The sequence below is a fragment of the Pseudophryne corroboree genome, chromosome 4 (genome assembly GCF_028390025.1).
Source record: "Pseudophryne corroboree isolate aPseCor3 chromosome 4, aPseCor3.hap2, whole genome shotgun sequence".
In the NCBI taxonomy this organism is placed as follows: domain Eukaryota; kingdom Metazoa; phylum Chordata; class Amphibia; order Anura; family Myobatrachidae; genus Pseudophryne; species Pseudophryne corroboree.
In genome coordinates this window covers 208645945-208667805 of record NC_086447.1, presented here as the reverse complement: position 1 = coordinate 208667805, position 21861 = coordinate 208645945, and the positions used below count along the sequence as shown (strand labels likewise).

General features: G+C 50.4%; 1 protein-coding gene across 3 annotated transcripts in view; it reads right to left on the bottom strand.

Annotated features, from left to right (window-relative positions):
* The window catches only part of AMMECR1L (AMMECR1 like), a 67469-nt gene extending 57101 nt beyond the window's left edge, over positions 1-10368 (bottom strand). The window contains exon 1 of one of the 3 annotated variants that reach the window (XM_063915887.1): positions 10222-10368. The gene's annotated coding sequence lies outside the window, so the exon portion shown is untranslated. The remainder of the gene's footprint in view (positions 1-10221) is intronic. The other 2 variants (XM_063915886.1, XM_063915885.1) reach the window with 2 other exon arrangements.
* Positions 10369-21861: the final 11493 nt, after the last annotated feature.

The following is a 21861-nucleotide window of genomic DNA, read 5'->3' as shown; positions in this document are numbered from 1 at the left end:
CCAAATGCCGTTTGGAATACGCATCACCTGACCACTGACGTGTCCATAACCCTCTACTGGTAGAAATGGACAACGCGCTTAGACTTGATGCCAGTCGGCAAATATTCCGCTGTGCATCACGCATATATAGAAATGCATCTTTTAAATGCTCTATAGGCAAAAATATACTGTCCCTATCTAGGGTATCAATATTTTCAGTCAGGGAATCCGACCACGCCAACCCAGCACTGCACATCCAGGCTGAGGCGATTGCTGGTCGCAGTATAACACCAGTATGTGTGTAAATACCTTTTAGGATACCCTCCTGCTTTCTATCAGCAGGATCCTTAAGGGCGGCCATCTCAGGCGAAGGTAGAGCCCTTACAAGCGTGTGAGCGCTTTATCCACCCTAGGGGGTGTTTCCCAACGCACCCTAACCTCTGGCGGGAAAGGATATAATGCCAATAACATTTTAGAAATTATCAGTTGTTATCGGGGGAAACCCACGCATCATCACACACCTCATTTAATTTCTCAGATTCAGGAAAACTACAGGTAGTTTTTCCTCACCGAACATAATACCCCTTTTTTGGTGGTACTCGTATTATCAGAAATGTGTAAAACATTTTTCATTGCCTCAATCATGTAACGTGTGGCCCTACTGGAAGTCACATTCGTCTCTTCACCGTCGACACTGGAGTCAGTATCCGTGTCGGCGTCTATATCTGCCATCTGAGGTAACGGGCGCTTTAGAGCCCCTGACGGCCTATGAGACGTCTGGACAGGCACAAGCTGAGTAGCCGGCTGTCTCATGTCAACCACTGTCTTTTATACAGAGCTGACACTGTCACGTAATTCCTTCCAACAGTTCATCCACTCAGGTGTCGACCCCCTAGGGGGTGACATCACTATTACAGGCAATCTGCTCCGTCTCCACATCATTTTTCTCCTCATACATGTCGACACAAAAGTACCGACATACAGCACACACACAGGGAATGCTCTGATAGAGGACAGGACCCCACTAGCCCTTTGGGGAGACAGAGGGAGAGTTTGCCAGCACACACCAGAGCGCTATAAGTGTTTTTCCCCTTATAGCTGCTGTATAGTTAATACTGCGCCTAATTAGTGCCCCCCTCTCTTTTTTAACCCTTTCTGTAGTGTAGTAACTGCAGGGGAGAGCCAGGGGAGCTTCCCTCCAACGGAGCTGTGAGGGAAAATGGCGCCAGTGTGCTGAGGAGATAGGCTCCGCCCCTTTTTCGCAGACTTTTCTCCTGCTTTTTTATGGATTCTGGCAGGGGTTAAAATTCATCCATATAGCCCTGGGGGCTATATGTGATGTATTTTCGCCAGCCAAGGTGTTTTTATTGCGTCTCAGGGCGCCCCCCCCCCAGCGCCCAGCACCCTCAGTGACCGAAGTGTGAAGTGTGCTGAGAGCAATGGCGCACAGCTGCAGTGCTGTGCGCTACCTTGTTGAAGACAGGACGTCTTCTGCCGCCGATTTTCCGGACCTCTTCTGCCTTCTGGCTCTGTAAGGGGGCCGGCGGCGCGGCTCTGGGACCCATCCAAGCTGGGCCTGTGATCGTCCCTCTGGAGCTAATGTCCAGTAGCCTAAGAAGCCCAATCCACTCTGCACGCAGGTGAGTTCGCTTCTTCTCCCCTTAGTCCCTCGATGCAGTGAGCCTGTTGCCAGCAGGTCTCACTGAAAATAAAAAACCTAAACTAAAACTTTCACTAAGAAGCTCAGGAGAGCCCCTAGTGTGCACCCTTCTCGTTCGGGCACAGAGATCTAACTGAGGCTTGGAGGAGGATCATAGGGGGAGGAGCCAGTGCACACCAGATAGTCCTAAAGCTTTCTTTAGATGTGCCCAGTCTCCTGCGGAGCCGCTATTCCCCATGGTCCTTACGGAGTCCCCAGCATCCACTTAGGACGTTAGAGAAAAGATAATAAGAATTTACTTACCGATAATTCTATTTCTCGGAGTCCGTAGTGGATGCTGGGGTTCCTGAAAGGACCATGGGGAATAGCGGCTCCGCAGGAGACAGGGCACAAAAAAGTAAAGCTTTTACCAGATCAGGTGGTGTGCACTGGCTCCTCCCCCTATGACCCTCCTCCAGACTCCAGTTAGGTACTGTGCCCGGACGAGCGTACACAATAAGGGAGGCAATTTGAATCCCGGGTAAGACTCATACCAGCCACACCAATCACACCGTACAACTTGTGATCTAAACCCAGTTAACAGTATGATAACAGAAAGAGCCTCTTAAAGATGGCTCCTTAACAATATAACCCGAATTTGTTAACAATAACTATGTACAGTATTGCAGATAATCCGCACTTGGGATGGGCGCCCAGCATCCACTACGGACTCCGAGAAATAGAATTATCGGTAAGTAAATTCTTATTTTCTCTATCGTCCTAAGTGGATGCTGGGGTTCCTGAAAGGACCATGGGGATTATACCAAAGCTCCCAAACGGGCGGGAGAGTGCGGATGACTCTGCAGCACCGAATGAGAGAATTCCAAGTCCTCTTTTGCCAGGGTATCAAATTTGTAGAATTTTACAAACGTGTTTTCCCCCGACCACGTAGCTGCTCGGCAGAATTGTAATGCCGAGACCCCTCGGGCAGCCGCCCAAGATGAGCCCACCTTCCTTGTGGAATGGGCCTTAACAGATTTAGGCTGTGGCAGGCCTGCCACAGAATGAGCAAGTTGAATTGTGTTACAAATCCAACGAGCAATCGTCTGCTTAGAAGCAGGGGCACCCAACTTGTTGGGTGCATATAGTATCAACAGCGAGTCAGATTTTCTGACTTCAGCCGTCCTTGAAATGTATATTTTTAAGGCTCTGACAACGTCCAACAACTTGGAGTCCTCCAAGTCGCCAGTGGCCGCAGGCACCACAATAGGTTGGTTCAGGTGAAACGCTGATACCACCTTAGGGAGAAAATGCGGACGAGTCCTCAGTTCTGCCCTATCCGAATGGAAGATTAGATAAGGGCTTTTATAAGATAAAGCCGCCAATTCAGATACTCTCCTGGCGGAAGCCAGGGCCAGTAACATAGTCACTTTCCATGTGAGATATTTAAAATCCACCTTTTTCAATGGTTCAAACCAATGGGATTTGAGGAAATCTAAAACTACATTTAGATCCCACGGTGCCACCGGAGGCACCACAGGAGGCTGTATATGCAGTACTCCTTTAACAAAAGTCTGTACCTCAGGAACTGAGGCCAATTCTTTTTGGAAGAATATTGACAGGGCCGAAATTTGAACCTTAATAGATCTCAATTTGAGACCCATAGACAATCCTGATTGTAGGAAATGTAGGAAACGACCCAGTTGAAATTCCTCCGTCGGAACACTCCGATCCTCGCACCACGCGACATATTTTCGCCAAATGCGGTGATAATGTTTCGCGGTGACTTCCTTCCTTGCCTTAATCAAGGTAGGAATGACTTCTTCTGGAATGCCTTTCCCTTTTAGGATCTGGCGTTCAACCGCCATGCCGTCAAACGCAGCCGCGGTAAGTCTTGAAAGAGACAGGGACCCTGTTGTAGCAGGTCCCTTCTCAGAAGTAGAGGGCACGAGTCGTCCGTGACCAACTCTTGAAGTTCCGGGTACCAAGTCCTTCTTGGTCAATCCGGAGCCACTAGTATTGTTCTTACTCCTCTTCACCGTATAATCTTCAATACCTTTGGTATGAGAGGCAGAGGAGGAAACACATATACTGATTTGTACACCCAAGGTGTTACCAGTGCGTCCACAGCTATTGCCTGTGGATCTCTTGACCTGGCGCAATACTTGTCCAGTTTCTTGTTGAGGCGAGACGCCATCATGTCTACCATTGGTCTTTCCCAACAGTTTATTAGCATGTGGAAGAGTTCTGGATGAAGACCCCACTCTCCCGGGTGAATATCGTGTCTGCTGAGGAAGTCTGCTTCCCAGTTGTCCACGCCCGGGAAGAACACTGCTGACAGTGCTATTACGTGATTCTCCGCCCAGCGAAGAATCTTGGCAGCTTCTGCCATTGCACTCCTGCTTCTTGTGCCGCCCTGTCTGTTTACATGGGCGACCGCCGTGATGTTGTCCGACTGAATCAACACCGGTTTTCCTTGCAGGAGTGGTTCCGCCTGGCTTAGAGCATTTTAGATTGCTCTTAGTACCAGAATGTTTATGTGAAGAGACTTTTCCAGGTTCGTCCATACCCCCTGGAAGTTTCTTCCTTGTGTGACTGCTCCCCAGCCTCTCAGGCTGGCGTCCGTGGTCACCAGGATCAAATCCTGTATGCCGAATCTGCGGCCCTCCAATAGATGAGCCTTTTGCAACCACCACAGAAGATATACCCTTGTCCTTGGCGACAGGGTTATTCGCAGGTGCATCTGAGGATGCGACCCTGACCATTTGTCCAACAGATCCCTTTGGAAAATTCTTGCATGGAATCTGCCGAATGGAATTGCTTCGTAAAAAGCCACCATTTTTCCCAGGACTCTTGTGCATTGATGTACAGACACCTTTCCTGGTTTTAGGAGGTTCCTGCAGGTCGGATAACTCCTTGGCTTTTTCCTCGGGAAGAAAAACCTTTTTCTGAACCGTGTCCAGAATCATCCCTAGGAACAGCAGACGTATCGTCGGAAAACAGCTGCGATTCTTGGAATATTTAGAATCCAGTCGTGCCGTCGAAGAACTACTTTAGATAGTGCTCTTCCGACCTCCAACTGTTCTCTGGAACTTGCCCTTTTTAGGTCGTGCAAGTAAGGGATAATTTAGATGCCTTTTTTCTTTGAAGAAACATCTTTTCGGCCATTACCTTGGTAAAAAGGCCCGGGGTGCCGTGGATAATTCAAACGGCATCGTCTGAAACTGATATTGACAGTTCTGTACCACGAACCAGAGGTACCCTTGATGAGAAGGACAAAATTTGGACATGGAGGTAATCCTTGATGTCCAGGGACACCATATAGTCCCCTTTTTTCCGGTTCGCTATCACTGCTCTGAGTGACTTTATCTCGATTTGAACCTTTTATGTAAGTGTTCAAAACATTTTAGATTTAGACTATGTGTCACCAAGCCGTCTGGCTTCAGTACCACAATATAGTGTGGAAAAATAATACCCTTTTCCTTGTCGTAGGAGGGGTACTTTGATTATCACCTGCTGGATATACAGCTTGTGAATTGTTTCCAATGCTGCCTCCCTGTCGGAGGGAGCCGTTGGTAAAGCAGACTTCAGGAACCTGCGAGGAGAAGATGTCTCGACTCTCCAATCTTTACCCCTGGGATAATACTCGTACGATCTAGGGGTCAACTTGCGAGTGATCCCACTGCGCCCTGAGACTCTTGAGACTACCCCCCCACCTTGAGTCCGCTAGCACGGCCCCAGCGTCATGCTGAGGACTTGGCAGACGCGGTGGAGGGCTTCTTTTCCTGGGAAAGGGCTGCCTGCTGCAGTCTACTTCCCTTACCTCTATGTCTGGGCAGATATGACTGGCCTTTTGCCTGCATGCCCTCATGGGAAAGGAAAGATTGAGGCTGAAAAGACGGTGTCTTTTTTAGCTGAGATGTAACTTGGGGTAAAAAAGGTTGGATTTCCCAGCTGTTGCTGTGGTCCCCAGGTCCGATGGACCGACCCCCAAATAACTCCTTCCCTTTATACAGCAATACTTCCATGTGCCGTATGGGATCTGTATCACCTGACCACTGTCGTGTCCCTGACATCTTCTGGGAGATATGGACAACGCACTTATCTTGATGCCAGAGAGCAAATATCCCTCTGTGCATCTCACATACATATATATAGAATGCATCCTATTAAATGCTCTACATGAATAAAATATTTTCAGTCAGGGAATCCGACCAAGCCAACCCAGCACTGCATCTCCAGGCTGATGGCGATCGCTGGTCGCAGTATAACCACCGTATGTGTGTATATACTTTTAGGATATTTTTCCAGCTTCCTATCAGCTGGCTCCTTGAGGGCGGCCGTATCTGGAGACGGTAACGCCACTTGATAAGCGTGTGAGCGCCTTATCACCCTAAGGGGTGTTTCCCAACGTACCCTAATTTCTGGCGGGAAAGGGTATAACGCCAATATTTGCTATCGGGGTAACCCTACGCATCATCACACACTTCATTTTATTTTATCTGATTCAGGAAAAACTACAGGTAGTTTTTTCACTCCCACATAATACCCTTTCTTGTGGTACTTGTAGTATCAGAAACACGTAACACCTCCTTCATTGCCCTTAACGTGTGGCCCTAATGAGAAATACGTTTGTTTATTCACCGTCGACACTGTATTCAGTGTCCGTGTCTGTGTCTGTGTCGACCGACTGAGGTAAAAGGGCGTTTTTAAAACCCCTGACGGTGTTTCTGAGACGCCTGGACCGGTCCTAATAGATTGTCGGCCGTCTCATGTCGTCAACCGACCTTGCAGCGTGTTGACATTCTCACGTAATTCTCTAAATAAGCCATCCATTCCGGTGTCGACTCCCTAGAGAGTGACATCACCATTACAGGCAATTTCTCCGCCTCCTCACCAACATCGTCCTCATACATGTCGACACACACGTACCGACACACAGCACACACACCGGGAATGCTCTGACAGAGGACAGGACCCACTAGCCCTTTGGGGAGACAGAGGGAGAGTCTGCCAGCACACACCAAAAACGCTATAATTATATAGGGACAACCTTATATAAGTGTTTCTCCCTTATAGCATCTTTTATATATATACAATATCGCCAAAATCAGTGCCCCCCCTCTCTGTTTTAACCCTGTTTCTGTAGTGCAGTGCAGGGGAGAGCCTGGGAGCCTTCTCTCCAGCTTTTCTGTGAGAGAAAATGGCGCTGTGTGCTGAGGAGATAGGCCCCGCCCCTTTTTCGGCGGGCTCGTCTCCCGCTATTTTTGAAGTTAGGCAGGGGTTAAATATCTCCATATAGCCTCTGTGGGCTATATGTGAGGTATTTTTTGCCTCTAATAAGGTTTTTATTTGCCTCTCAGAGCGCCCCCCCCCAGCGCTCTGCACCCTCAGTGACTGTTGTGTGAAGTGTGCTGAGAGGAAAATGGCGCACAGCTGCAGTGCTGTGCGCTACCTTTATGAAGACTCAGGAGTCTTCAGCCGCCGATTTTGGACCTCTTCTCTCTTCAGCGTCTGCAAGGGGGCCGGCGGCGCGGCTCCGGTGACCATCCAGGCTGTACCTGTGATCGTCCCTCTGGAGCTAGTGTCCAGTAGCCAAGCAGCAAATCCACTCTGCACGCAGGTGAGTTCACTACTTCTCCCCTAAGTCCCTCGTTGCAGTGATCCTGTTGCCAGCAGGACTCACTGTAAAGTAAAAAACCTAAGCTAAACTTTCTCTAAGCAGCTCTTTAGGAGAGCCACCTAGATTGCACCCTTCTCGTTCGGGCACAAAATCTAACTGGAGTCTGGAGGAGGGTCATAGGGGGAGGAGCCAGTGCACACCACCTGATCTGGTAAAAGCTTTACTTTTTTGTGCCCTGTCTCCTGCGGAGCCGCTATTCCCCATGGTCCTTTCAGGAACCCCAGCATCCACTTAGGACGATAGAGAAAATTAGTGTAAGTTAAGGCGTGCCAAACAAAAAGTGATCAGTGACAGGGAGTATGTGGAATACAAGTGTCTGGGAATGTATGTTAGAAGATGGTCAATTACAGGGAGTGGGTGACACAGGGATGGTCAGTGTCAGGGAGTGTGTAACACAGGTATGGTTGTTGTCAGGGAGTGGGTGACACAGTGTCAGGAAGCAGGTGACACAGGGATGGTCAGTGTCAGGAAGCAGGTGACACAGGGATGGTCAGTGTCAGGAAGCAGGTGACACAGGGATGGTCAGTGTCAGGAAGCAGGTGACACAGGGATGGTCAGTGTCAGGAAGCAGGTGACAGGGAGTGGGTAGAAGGGATGGCCAGTGACAGGGAGCACGTGACAGGTTGGTGTCAGGGATTGGATAACAGGGATGGTCAGTGTCAGGTAGTGGGTGACACAGGGATGGTCAGGGAGTAGGTTACAGGTCAGTGTCAGGGAGTGGGTGACACAGTGATGGTCAGTGACAAGGAGTGGTTGACATGGAGCTGGTCAGTGACGGGTGTGGTATGTTAGATAAACTCAACTTAGGTCGACAGTAAGTAGGTCGACATGACAAAAGGTCGACATGAGTGTTTTCACTTATTTGGGTGTTTTCTCTGTACAATGGGCCTAATTCAGAGTTAATCGCAGCAGCAAATATGTCAGCAGTTGGGGAAAATCATGTGCACTGCGCGGGGGGGTTGATATAACATGTGCAGAGAGAGTTAGATTTGGGTGGGGTGTGTTTAAAAGGAAATCTAAATTTCAGTGTAAAAATAAAGCAGCCAGTATTTACTCTGCACAGAAACAAAATAACCCACCCAAATCTAACTCTCTCTGTAAATGTTATATCTGCCCTCCCTGCAGTGCACATAGGGGGTCATTCCGAGTTGATTGCTCGCTTGCAAGTTTTTGCAGCGCTGCGAACAGATAGTCACCGCCTATAGGGGAGTGTATGTTTGCTTTGCAAGTGTGCGATCACAAGTGCAGTCGAGCGGTACAAAAAAGTTTTGTGCAGCTTCTGACTTGCTGAACTTACTCAGCCGCTGCAATCACTTCAGCCTGTTCTTGCCCGGAATTGATGTCAGACACCCGCCCTGCAAACGCTTCGACGCGCCTGCATTTTTCCAAACACTCCCAGAAAACGGTCAGTTGACACCCACAAACGCCCTCTCCTGTCAATCTCCTTGCGATCGGCTGTGTGAATGGATTCTTCGTAAAATCCATCGCTCAGCAACGATCCGCTTTGTACCCGTACGATGCGCCTGCGCATTGCGGTGCATACGCATGCGCAGTTCTGACTTGAGCGCAGCGAAAAATCCTAGCGTGCGATCAGGTCAGAATGACCCCCATGGTTTTGCCCAACTGCTAACAAATTTGCTGCTGCGATCAACTCTGTATTACCACCAATGACAGGGAACCCCAATTAGTGCACCGCATCCCCTCGCTTCCCAATTGGTGAGTGTCAGGGAGTGGGGGACACAGGTATGGTGTGTGTCAGGGAGTGGGGTGACACAGGCATGGTGGGTGTCAGGGAGTTGGGGAACATAGGCATGGTGAGTGTCAGGGAGTGGGGAACATTGGCATGGTGGGTGTCAGGGAGTGGGGGACACAGGTATGGTGTGTGTCAGGGAGTGGGGGGACACAGGCATGATGGGTGTCAGGGAGTGGGAACATAGGCATGGTGGGTGTCAGGGAGTGGGGAACATAGGCATGGTGGGTGTCAGGGAGTGTGGAACATAGGCACGGTGGGTGTCAGGGAGTGGGGGGGGGCACAGGCATTGTGGGTGTCAGGGAGTGGGGGGGACACAGGCATGGTGGGTGTCAGGGAGTGGGGGCCAGAGGTATAGCGGGTTCCAGGGAGTGGGGGACATGTATGGTGGGTGTCAGGGAGTGGGTGACACATATGGTGGGTGTCAGTGTGTGGGCGACACAGGTGGGGTGGGTGTCAGTGTGTGGGCGACACAGGTGGGGTGGGTGGCAGGGAGTGGGGGACACAGGTGGGGTGGGTGGCAGGGAGTGGGGGACACAGGTGAGCTGGGTGGCAGGGAGTGGGGGACACAGGTATAGCGGGTTCCAGGGAGTGGGGAACACATGTATGGTGGATGTCAGGGAGTGGGTGATAAAGGTATGGTGGGTGTCATGGAGTGGGTGACACAGGTATGGTGGGTGTCAGGGAGTGAGAAACACAGGTAGGGTGGGTGGCAGGGAGTGGGGGACACAGGTAGGGTGGGTGGCAGGGAGTGGGGGACACTGGTATGGTGGGTAGCAGGGAGTGGGGGACACAGGTATGGTGGGTGGCAGGGAGTGGGTGACACAGGTATGGTGGGTGGCAGGGAGTGGGTGACACAGGTATGGTGGGTGGCAGGGAGTGGGGGACACAAGTATGGTGGGTGTCAGGAAGTGGGGGGACACAGGCATGGTGGGTGTCAGGGAGTGGGGGGACACAGGCATGGTGGGTGTCAGGGAGTGGGGGGGACACAGGCATGGTTGGTGTCAGGGAGTGGGGAGACACAGGCATGGTAGGTGTCAGGGAGTGACGGGACACAGGAATGGTGGGTGTCAGGGAATGGAGGACCCCGGGCACAGTCTATGTTACTGCTCTATGTTAACAGTGCTGCATGTGTGATATATTGAACATCTCCTATAAGAATAAACATACACAATCTCACCCGCTCCACCCCGTGCTGGCTCCGGTTCCGGTCTTTTCCAGCACTCAGCCCGGACTCTGCCATCCGCAGCCGAACCGAACCGGGCCGTACCCAACCGGAACCGGAAAACAGCTGCCGGCTACGTCACCGCAGCGAAGCACCAATAGCCGCCTAGCGTGATGTACTCAGGTGACCTATCTGGAGCCGGTGTGTAGGAATGAGCAGCGGGGGATGGGATCGGATACAAAGAACTCGGCGGCCCGGTACTCGCAGTATGTGCTCCGTACTCCCTGTATACATACCAGGGTGCACAGTGCTCTCCCCCGGGCGGGGGTTCCTGGCAGCACAGCAGGGCCCGACTGCGCCTTACAGCGGTGCAGCAAGTGGTCGTGCATATGTGTTACATGGTGTCTCTGATACATTGACTGGGGTGATGCAGAGATGAGCGCAGATCGGCCGTGCACAGAGTTGTAAACCCTGCTCACAGTACTTGCTGTGTCTTTATTTCCAGCTCAGAATCAGATCCTTAGCCCATGTCCAAATAGGCTGTCACTGGTTACCTTACAGAGTGCTTGGAATTTATTTGCTAAGTGTCATGTTTCCAAACTCTGCGCTTCTGATATTTATGCCTGAAATTTAAAAGGTAAATGATTTTCTCTATCGTCCTAAGTGGATGCTGGGGTTCCTGAAAGGACCATGGGGAATAGCGGCTCCGCAGGAGACAGGGCACAAAAAAGTAAAGCTTTACTAGGTCAGGTGGTGTGCACTGGCTCCTCCCCCCATGACCCTCCTCCAGACTCCAGTTAGATTTTGTGCCCGAACGAGAAGGGTGCAATCTAGGTGGCTCTCCTAAAGAGCTGCTTAGAGAAAGTTTAGTTTAGGTTTTTTTTTCTTTACAGTGAGTCCTGCTGGCAACAGGATCACTGCAACGTGGGACTTAGGGGGAAAGTAGTAAACTCACCTGCATGCAGAGTGGATTTGCTGCTTGGCTACTGGACACCATTAGCTCCAGAGGGATCGAACACAGGCCCAGCCGTGGAGTCCGGTCCCGGAGCCGCGCCGCCGACCCCCTTGCAGATGCTGAAGCGTGAAGAGGTCCGGAAACCGGCGGCTGAAGACTCCTCAGTCTTCATAAGGTAGCGCACAGCACTGCAGCTGTGCGCCATTTTCCTCTCAGCACACTTCACTGGGCAGTCACTGAGGGTGCAGAGCGCTGGGGGGGGGCGCTCTGAGAGGCAAATATAAACCTTATACAAGGCTAAAAATACCTCACATATAGCCCATAGGGGCTATATGGAGATATTTAACCCCTGCCTGACTGGAAAAATAGCGGGAGAAGAACCCGCCGAAAAAGGGGCGGGGCCTATCTCCTCAGCACACGGCGCCATTTTCTGTCACAGCTCCGCTGGTCAGAACGGCTCCCAGGTCTCTCCCCTGCACTGCACTACAGAAACAGGGTAAAACAGAGAGGGGGGGCACATTAATGGCTATATATATATATATTAAAGCAGCTATAAGGGAGCACTTAATATAAGGATATCCCTTGTATATATAGCGCTTTGTGGTGTGTGCTGGCAGACTCTCCCTCTGTCTCCCCAAAAGGGCTAGTGGGTCCTGTCTTCATTAGAGCATTCCCTGTGAGTTTGCGGTGTGTGTCGGTACGTGGTGTCGACATGTATGAGGACGATATTGGTGTGGAGGCGGAGCAATTGCCAAATATGCAGATGTCACCCCCCAGGGGGTCGACACCAGAATGGATGCCTTTATTTGTGTAATTACGTGATGGTTTATCTTCCCTTAAACAGTCAGTTAAGGACATGAGGCGGCCGGACAATCAATTAATGCCTGTCCAGGCGCCTCAAACACCGTCAGGGGCTGTAAAACGCCCTTTGCCTCAGTCGGTCGACACAGACCCAGACACGGGCACTGATTCCAGTGACGACGGTAGAAATTCAAACGTATTTTCCAGTAGGGCCACACGTTATATGATTTTGGCAATGAAGGAGACGTTACATTTAGCTGATACTACAGATACCGTAAAACAGGGTATTATGTATGGTGTGAAAAAACTACAAACAGTTTTTCCTGAATCAGAAGAATTAAATGACGTGTGTGATGAAGCGTGGGTTGCTCCTGATAAAAAGTTGATAATTTCAAAAAAGTTATTGGCATTATACCCTTTCCCGCCAGAGGTTAGGGCGCGCTGGGAAACACCCCCTAAGGTGGACAAGGCGCTCACACGCTTATCCAAACAAGTGGCGTTACCCTCTCCTGAGACGGCCGCACTTAAGGATCCATCAGATAGAAAGATGGAAGTTATTCAAAAGAATATATACACACATGCAGGTGTTATACTACGACCAGCTATAGCAACTGCCTGGATGTGCAGTGCTGGAGTAGTTTGGTCAGAATCCCTGATTGAAAATATTGATACCCTAGATAGGGACAATGTTTTACTGTCGTTAGAACAAATAAAGGATGCATTTATCTATATGCGTGATGCACAGAGGGATATTTGCACACTGGCATCTCGGGTGAGTGCTATGTCCATTTCAGCCAGAAGAGCCTTATGGACACGACAGTGGACAGGCGATGCGGATTCAAAACGTCACATGGAGGTTTTGCCGTATAAAGGGGAGGAGTTATTTGGAGTTGGTCTATCAGACTTGGTGGCCACGGCTACTGCCGGGAAATCCACTTTTTTACCTCAAGTCACTCCCCAACAGAGAAAGGCACCGACCTTTCAACCGCAGCCTTTTCGCTCCTACAAAAATAAGAGAGCAAAGGGCTTGTCGTACCTGCCACGAGGCAGAGGAAGAGGGAAGAGACACCAACAGGCAGCTCCTTCCCAGGAACAGAAGCCCTCCCCGGCTCCTGCAAAAACCTCAGCATGACGCTGGGGCCTCTCAAGCGGACTCGGGGACAGTGGGGGGCCGTCTCAAAAATTACAGCGCGCAGTGGGCTCACTCGCAGGTAGACCCCTGGATCCTGCAGATAATATCTCAGGGGTACAGGTTGAAATTAGAGACGGATCCTCCTCATCGTTTCCTGAAGTCTGCCTTACCAACCGTCTCTTCCGAAAGGGAGAGGGTGTTGGAAGCCATTCACAAGCTGTACGCTCAGCAGGTGATAGTCAAAGTACCCCTATTACAACAGGAAAGGGGTATTATTCCACTCTATTTGTGGTACCGAAGCCGGATGGCTCGGTAAGGCCTATTCTAAATCTGAAGTCCTTGAACCTCTACATAACAAAGTTCAAGTTCAAGATGGAGTCACTCAGAGCAGTGATAGCGAACCTGGAAGAAGGGGACTTTATGGTATCCTTGGACATCAAGGATGCGTATCTACACGTTCCGATTTACCCCGCACACCAGGGGTACCTCAGGTTCATTGTTCAAAACTGTCACTATCAGTTTCAGACGCTGCCGTTCGGATTGTCCACGGCGCCTCGGGTCTTTACCAAGGTAATGGCCGAGATGATGATTCTTCTTCGAAGAAAAGGCGTATTAGTTATCCCATACTTGGACGATCTCCTAATAAGGGCAAGGTCCAGAGAACAGCTGGAGACAGCTTTAGCACTATCTCAAGAGGTGCTAAGACAACACGGGTGGATTCTGAATATTCCAAAATCCCATTTAATCCCGACAACTCGTCTGCTGTTCCTAGGAATGATTCTGGACACGGTTCAGAAAAAGGTTTTCCTTCCAGAGGAAAAAGCCAAGGAGTTATCCGATCTGGTCAGGAACCTCCTAAAACCAGGAAAAGTGTCAGTACATCAATGCACAAGAGTCCTGGGAAAAATGGTGGCTTCTTACGAAGCAATTCCATTCGGCAGATTCCATGCAAGAATATTCCAAAGGGATCTGTTGGACAAATGGTCAGGGTCGCATCTGCAGATGCACCTGCGAATAACCCTGTCACCAAAGACAAGGGTGTCACTTCTGTGGTGGTTGCAGAAGGCTCACCTATTAGAAGGCCGCAGATTCGGCATTCAGGATTGGATCCTGGTGACCACGGACGCCAGCCTGAGAGGCTGGGGAGCAGTCACACAAGGAAGAAACTTCCAGGGAGTATGGACGAGTCTGGAAAAGTCTCTTCACATAAACATTCTGGAACTAAGAGCAATCTACAATGCTCTAAGCCAGGCGGAACTTCTCCTGCAAGGAAAGCCGGTGTTGATTCAGTCGGACAACATCACGGCGGTCGCCCATGTAAACAGGCAGGGCGGCACAAGAAGCAGGAGTGCAATGGCAGAAGCTGCCAAGATTCTTCGCTGGGCGGAGAATCACGTGATAGCACTGTCAGCAGTGTTCATCCCGGGCGTGGACAACTGGGAAGCAGACTTCCTCAGCAGACACGATCTTCATCCGGGAGAGTGGGGTCTACATCCAGAAGTCTTCAACATGTTAATAGACCGTTGGGAAAGACCAATTGTAGACATGATGGCGTCTCGCCTCAACAAGAAACTGGACAAATATTGCGCCAGGTCAAGAGATCCACAGGCAATAGCTGTGGACGCACTGGTAACTCCTTGGGTGTACCAGTCAGTGTATGTGTTTCCTCCTCTGCCGCTCATACCAAAGGTATTGAAGATCATACGGCAAAGAAGAGTAAGAACAATACTAGTGGTTCCGGATTGGCCGAGAAGGACTTGGTATCCGGAACTTCAAGAGATGCTCACGGACGAACCGTGGCCTCTACCTCTGAGAAGGGACCTGCTACAGCAGGGTCCCTGTCTTTTTCAAGACTTACCGCGGCTGCGTTTGACGGCATGGCGGTTGAACGCCAGATCCTAAAAGGGAAAGGCATTCCAGAAGAAGTCATTCCTACCTTGATTAAGGCACGGAAGGAAGTCACCGTGAAACATTATCACCGCATTTGGCGAAAATATGTAGCGTGGTGCGAGGATCGGAGGGTTCCGACGGAGGAATTCCAACTGGGTCGTTTCCTACATTTCCTGCAATCAGGATTATCTATGGGTCTCAAATTGGGATCCATTAAGGTTCAAATTTCGGCCCTGTCAATATTCTTCCAAAAAGAATTGGCCTCTGTCCCTGAGGTCCAGACTTTTGTCAAGGGAGTACTGCATATACAGCCTCCTGTGGTGCCTCCGGTGGCACCGTGGGATCTAAATGTAGTTTTAGATTTCCTCAAATCCCATTGGTTTGAACCATTGAAAAAGGTGGATTTGAAATATCTCACATTGAAAGTGACTATGTTACTAGCCCTGGCCTCTGCCAGGAGAGTATCTGAATTGGCGGCTTTATCTTATAAAAGTCCTTATCTAATCTTCCATTCGGATAGGGCAGAACTGCGGACTCGTCCGCATTTTCTCCCTAAAGTGGTATCAGCATTTCATCTGAACCAACCTATTGTGGTGCCTGCGGCCACTAGCGACTTGGAGGACTCCAAGTTGTTGGACGTTGTCAGAGCCTTAAAAATATACATTGCAAGGACGGCTGGAGTCAGAAAATCTGACTCGCTGTTTATATTGTATGCACCCAACAAGTTGGGCGCACCTGCTTCTAAGCAGTCGATTGCTCGTTGGATTTGTAACACAATTCAACTTGCACATTCTGTGGCAGGCCTGCCACAGCCTAAAACTGTAAAAGCCCACTCCACAAGGAAGGTGGGCTCATCTTGGGCGGCTGCCCGAGGGGTCTCGGCATTACAACTCTGCCGAGCAGCTACGTGGTCGGGGGAGAACACGTTTGTAAAATTTTACAAATTTGATACCCTGGCAAAGGAGGACCTGGAGTTCTCTCATTCGGTGCTGCAGAGTCATCCGCACTCTCCCGCCCGTTTGGGAGCTTTGGTATAATCCCCATGGTCCTTTCAGGAACCCCAGCATCCACTTAGGACGATAGAGAAAATAAGAATTTACTTACCGATAATTCTATTTCTCGGAGTCCGTAGTGGATGCTGGGCGCCCATCCCAAGTGCGGATTATCTGCAATACTTGTACATAGTTATTGTTAACTAATTCGGGTTATTGTTAAGGAGCCATCTTTAAGAGGCCCTTTCTGTTGTCATACTGTTAACTGGGTTTAGATCACAAGTTGTACGGTGTGATTGGTGTGGCTGGTATGAGTCTTACCCGGGATTCAAAATGCCTCCCTTATTGTGTATGCTCGTCCGGGCACAGTACCTAACTGGAGTCTGGAGGAGGGTCATGGGGGGAGGAGCCAGTGCACACCACCTGACCTAGTAAAGCTTTACTTTTTTGTGCCCTGTCTCCTGCGGAGCCGCTATTCCCCATGGTCCTTTCAGGAACCCCAGCATCCACTACGGACTCCGAGAAATAGAATTATCGGTAAGTAAATTCTTATTTTACTAACCGTGGGCTGCTAGTAAAGTTGTTGCCCTTTTAAATTTTGTCCATAAACACAATCTAAAGCGACGGGTCAAATAGGCCCTACACACATAAGGAGGAGGGGGGGCTACACGGAGCGATGTTCAGCGAATATCTAAGCAATCTGACTGGATTGCTTAGAAATTAGCTGAACATCGCTCTGTGTGTAGGGGTGCCAGCAACAGCAATGCGTGGTCCCGCACGTCGCTATCGCCGGTGCTAGATTGGACTGCATGCAGGCACAATGTAGCAGGTCGCTCATGTCACCGCTGGGAACGTACTCGTTCATATCATTCAGTATGTAGGCACCAACGATGAACGATGCGCGGCCTCGCGCTCGTTCATTGTTGATGCCGGCTCGTTCCTACATGCAGGTCAATATGGACCATCTCGTCCATATTAGCATGCAGGGCTATGGAGCCGAGTGACGGGGGGAGTGGAGAAACTTCACTCCCCCACGCGTCGTCCGACAGCCATATCGCCTGCTAGGCACCTTGGCGGCGGGTTGCAGAGTGTGTAGGGCCCATAAAGGCCCACACACACAGTACGATTTTTAAACAATATTGCCATTTTAGACCGATTGCAACGTAAACACGCAGAAAGATCTGAGGTGGAGAACAATGGCAAATAAGGGCCACAGCATGGCAAAGTGTGAACACCTACTTGTGTCCTTGTACAGGGACGGACACGGGATATGGTCATGTCTCACGGAGGCATGGGCTCACCCGCCCTCCGTGATGGCTCAGCGGTACTACGGTGGGGCGCCCTGGGTCAACGCCGATCCCTACACTGTCCACTAAAGTCTATTGGGGTCTGAGGATCCAGGCCAGCACAACTCCTCCGGCCAGTATAATCTGTTGGTGAGCGGGAGGACTGCGCCATTGAGGGGGTGGAGCTTCTCAGATCGGACCCAGCGGCGTTCAGCACCACTTTCTCCTGCCTGCAGTCACTTCAAGTGGATCCAGGTCCCTCCAGAGCAATCTCCAGCAGTCTGTACGGTACCAAGGGGGTTGTAGAAGGGGTGGGGGAGCTATATACAGGCTGTGTCACCTATTAAGGGACACAGCCAGCGCTGGTTGGTGACTCCCTATACCTTTGATAGCGCTGTGTGTGGGTTTGCTCTGTCTCTCTGCCATTCTTGGGTAGGGAAACTCTGTCTTCATAATTCCCTGTGTGTTTGTGGGGTGTTTGAGTGTGTGTGCAACATATCTAGGGACACTGTTTCATATGCAGCAGAGGATTTGTCTTCACAGGAAGACTCCATTCCATGTAATCAGGATTGCACTGTTTTAGCACAGATCCCAGCTAGATAGCCAGAATGGTTAGCCTCTCTGAGGGGGACTATTTCTCAGATTTCTGATAGTGTTGCTAGGACTGAGCATGCCACTCAGGTCCTCGAGTCCTCTATGGTTGTGTGGTCGGATACTGCTTCCTCGGGGTCCCCTGCGGTACATTCTCACAAACGTGCACTTGCAATTATGCAGGATGACACGGACACCAACTCTGACGCTGCAAACGGTGACGGGGATGTGTCGAGGGGGACGGCGTCACTTGCCAAGGGGGTGCAGTTGATGATTGAAGCTGTTTGGGATGTTTTACACATTTCGGACACAGCACCGGAACAGGTGGAGGAAGCCTTCTTCACAGATCATAAGAAGCCTCCTCTCACTTTTCCGGCATCCAAGGAAGAGATGGGAGTCTCCGCCAATCGTGGACGCCTCTGTCTCCAGGCTGTCCAAACAGGTGGTATTACCAGTCCCGGGGTCTACCGCGTTAAAGAACCCGGCAGATCGCAAGGTGGATGCTAAGCTAAAGTCCATTTACATGGCTTCAGGGACTATATTGCGGCATACTATAGCCTGTGCTTGGATTGCAAAAGTGATTGCCAGGTGGTCTATCACTCTGCAGGAGGAATCGACTACGCTGGATAAAGGTGACGTTGACTTATTTTTACGTAATATTCAGGAGGGTTCCTGGTGGATTCCATGAAGGACCTGGGTTCCATGGCTGTGGGGATGTCCTCCATGTCTGTCTCGGCTCGCAGGGGTCTCTGGCTGCGCAACTGGTCTGCGGACGCAGAAACCAGGAAGTGTGTGGAGGGCCTACCATACAAAGGTCAGGCTCTCTTTGGGGAGGTGCTGGATGCGTGGATTGCCATGGCTACCGCGGGTAAGTCTCCTTTTCTCCCCTCAGCTGCCCCGGCTACGTAGAAGCCTTTTTCATCTTCCACGTCACAGTCCTTTCGGCCCGCAAGGCCTAGAAAGAACAAGCCTTCGAACACCTTCTTCAGAGGTGGTCGTGCCAAGGGAAAGAAACCTGCTCCCGCAGGTTCCCAGACCCAGAAGCCCGCTTCTGATACCCCTAAGTCCTCTGCATGACGGTGGACAGCTAAGCCTGGAGGAAGGACAGGTGGGGGCAAGACTCCGGCAGTTCAGCCACCTCTGGGTGTCGTCGGGTCTGGACCCCTGGGTTCTGGATATAGTGTCCAGAGGGTACAGACTGGAGTATCAAGATCCCCCGCCTCACCGTTTCTTCAAGTCAGGCTTGCCAGCCCTGCTGGCAGACAGGACAATTCTTCTGGAAGCCATCAGGAAATTGGTTTCGGAGGTCATTGTTCCGGTTCCACCTCAGCAGTGGAACAAGGGTTATTATTCAATCCTGTTTCCCTTACGTCCTAGAGGATACTGGGGACTCCGTAAGGACCATGGGGTATAGACGGACTCCGCAGGAGACATGGGCACTCTAAAGACTTTAGGATAGAATGGGTGTGCACTGGCTCCTCCCTCTATGCCCTCCTCCAGACCTCAGTTAGATCCTGTGCCCAGAGGAGACTGGGTGCATTGCAGGGGAGCTCTCCTGAGTTTCTCTGAAAAAGACTTTTGTTAGGTTTTTTATTTTCAGGGAGCACTGCTGGCAACAGGCTCCCTGCATCGTGGGACTGAGGGGAGAGAAGCAGACCTACTTAAATGATAGGCTCTGCTTCTTAGGCTACTGGACACCATTAGCTCCAGAGGGTCGGAACACAGGTCTCATCCTCGTCGTTCATCCCGGAGCCGCGCCGCCGCCCCCCTCACAGAGCCGGAAGATAGAATCCGGGTGAGTATAAGAAGAAAGAAGACTTCAAAGGCGGCAGAAGACTTCAGATCTTCACTGAGGTAACGCGCAGCAGTAACGCTGCGTGCTATTGCTAACACACAACACACACACACACACACACACACACACACACACACACACACACAAGGCACTGTACGGGTGCAGGGCGCAGGGGGGGTGCCCTGGGCAGCAATTATTACCTCATAAACAGCACTGGCACAGATATTAGATACTGCTGAGACAATATAGATATATATTATAAAACCCCCGCCAGTATAAAGAAATTGAGCGGGACCGAAGCCTGCCGTCGAGGGGGCGGGGCGGGGCTTGATCCTCCAGCACTAACCAGCGCCATTTTTCTCCACAGCATGGTGCAGAGAAGTGCTCCATGACTCTCCCCTGCTGAACAATAATGGGACAAAAACGAGGGGGGGGGGGGCACATTTATTTGGTGCAGATTGGACATATATTTATATATATATATAAAGCGCTATTTAGGCTGGGACCGTGTTTTCAGCATATTGTGGCGCTGGGTGTGTGCTGGCATTCTCTCTCTCTGCCTCTCCAAAGGGCCTTATTGTGGGTCAGTCCCCATATTTATTTATCCCAGTGTGTGTGGGGGTGTCAGTACGTGCGTGTCGACATGTCTGAAGCGGAAGGCTCGTCTTGGCAGGTAGCGGAGCAGATGGTGGTGGTGTCTCCGTCGGCACAGCCGACACCTGAGTGGGTGGACATGTGGAATATTTTGAATGATAATGTGGCTTTATTACAGATTAGACAAAGCAGAGTCCAAAGACAAGCAGGGAATTAACCCATGGCTTTTACTGTGTCCCAGGACCCTTCAGGGTCCCATAAATGTCCCTTTACCCAGTTAGCAGACACTGATACCGACACGGATTCCGACTCCAGTGTCGACTAGGATGATGCAAGGTTGCACCCATGGGTCGCGACAGTATTCAATATAGGTTTATTGCAATAAACGTTGTTTTGCATATCACAGAGGACTCCTCTGTCCCTGACACGAGGGTCTGCATATTTGAAGAAATATAACCTAACTCCTCTCATGAGCTGACCGTGTTATTTAAAACAGCTTGGGAGACTCCTGACATTAGACTGCAGGTTCACAAGGGTATTATTATGGCGTATCCTTTCTCCTCAAAGGACAGGTTACGGTGGGAATCCTCGCCAACGCTGGACAAGGCCCTAACGCCCTGGTCCAAGAAGGTAGCATTACCGTCCCCTGATACGGTGACCCTATAGGATCCTGCGGATAGTAAGCAGGAATATACCTTAAAATAAATTTTATGCGACTGCTGGAGCCCTATTTAGACTTGCAGTAGCATTGTCATGGGTAGGTAACGCAATTACAGCTTGGGCTGGTGACTTGTCTTACATTGACACCCTAGATAAAGATAGTATGGTGTTGGCCTTAGGTCACATCAAGGACGCAGCACTATATATGAGAGAGGCTGCAAGAAATATGGGGTGTTTGGGTTCAAAGGCTAAGGCCATGGCAGGTTCTGCTAGTAGGTCTCTGCAGACCCGTCAATGGACAGGTGATGCTGACTCAGAGAGTCATATGCAAGCTTTACCTTGCAAGGGTGAAGTTTTATTTGGGGAGGGTCTCGCAGACCTGGTTTTCACAGCTACCGCGGGTAAATCGTCTTTTTTTTGCTTTATGCTCCCCCACAGCAAAAGGAAACACCCTAATAACAGATGCAGTCCTTGCGGTCACGTAAGTTCAGAAAGGGGCTTGGCTTTATTTCCTCGCCAAAGGTAGAGGGAAAAGATCACCGGCTACGGCCAGTTCACAGAAAAAGTGTCCTCCCCAGCCTCTACCACATCCATCAAAGAGGTGCTTCCACACCGATTTTCAAATCGGCCTTGCCAGCTACTTCCCCGAAGAGGAAAGTAGTTTTGGCTGCCATACTAAAGCTGGGTCAACAGCAGGTGTTTATCATGGTTCCCCTAGTGCAGGCATTCCCAACCACGGTCCTCAAGGCACACCAACAGTGCAGGTTTTAGTGATATCCAGGGAATGCCTGCCCTAGTGCAACAGGGAAAATGGTTTTATTCAGCCCTATTTGTGGTCCCAGATCCAGATGGCTCGGTCAGACCAATTCTGAATCTAAAATCCCTAAACCTACATTTAAAGAGGTTCAGATTCAAGATGGAATCTCTCAAGGCAAGGATATCCAGCCTG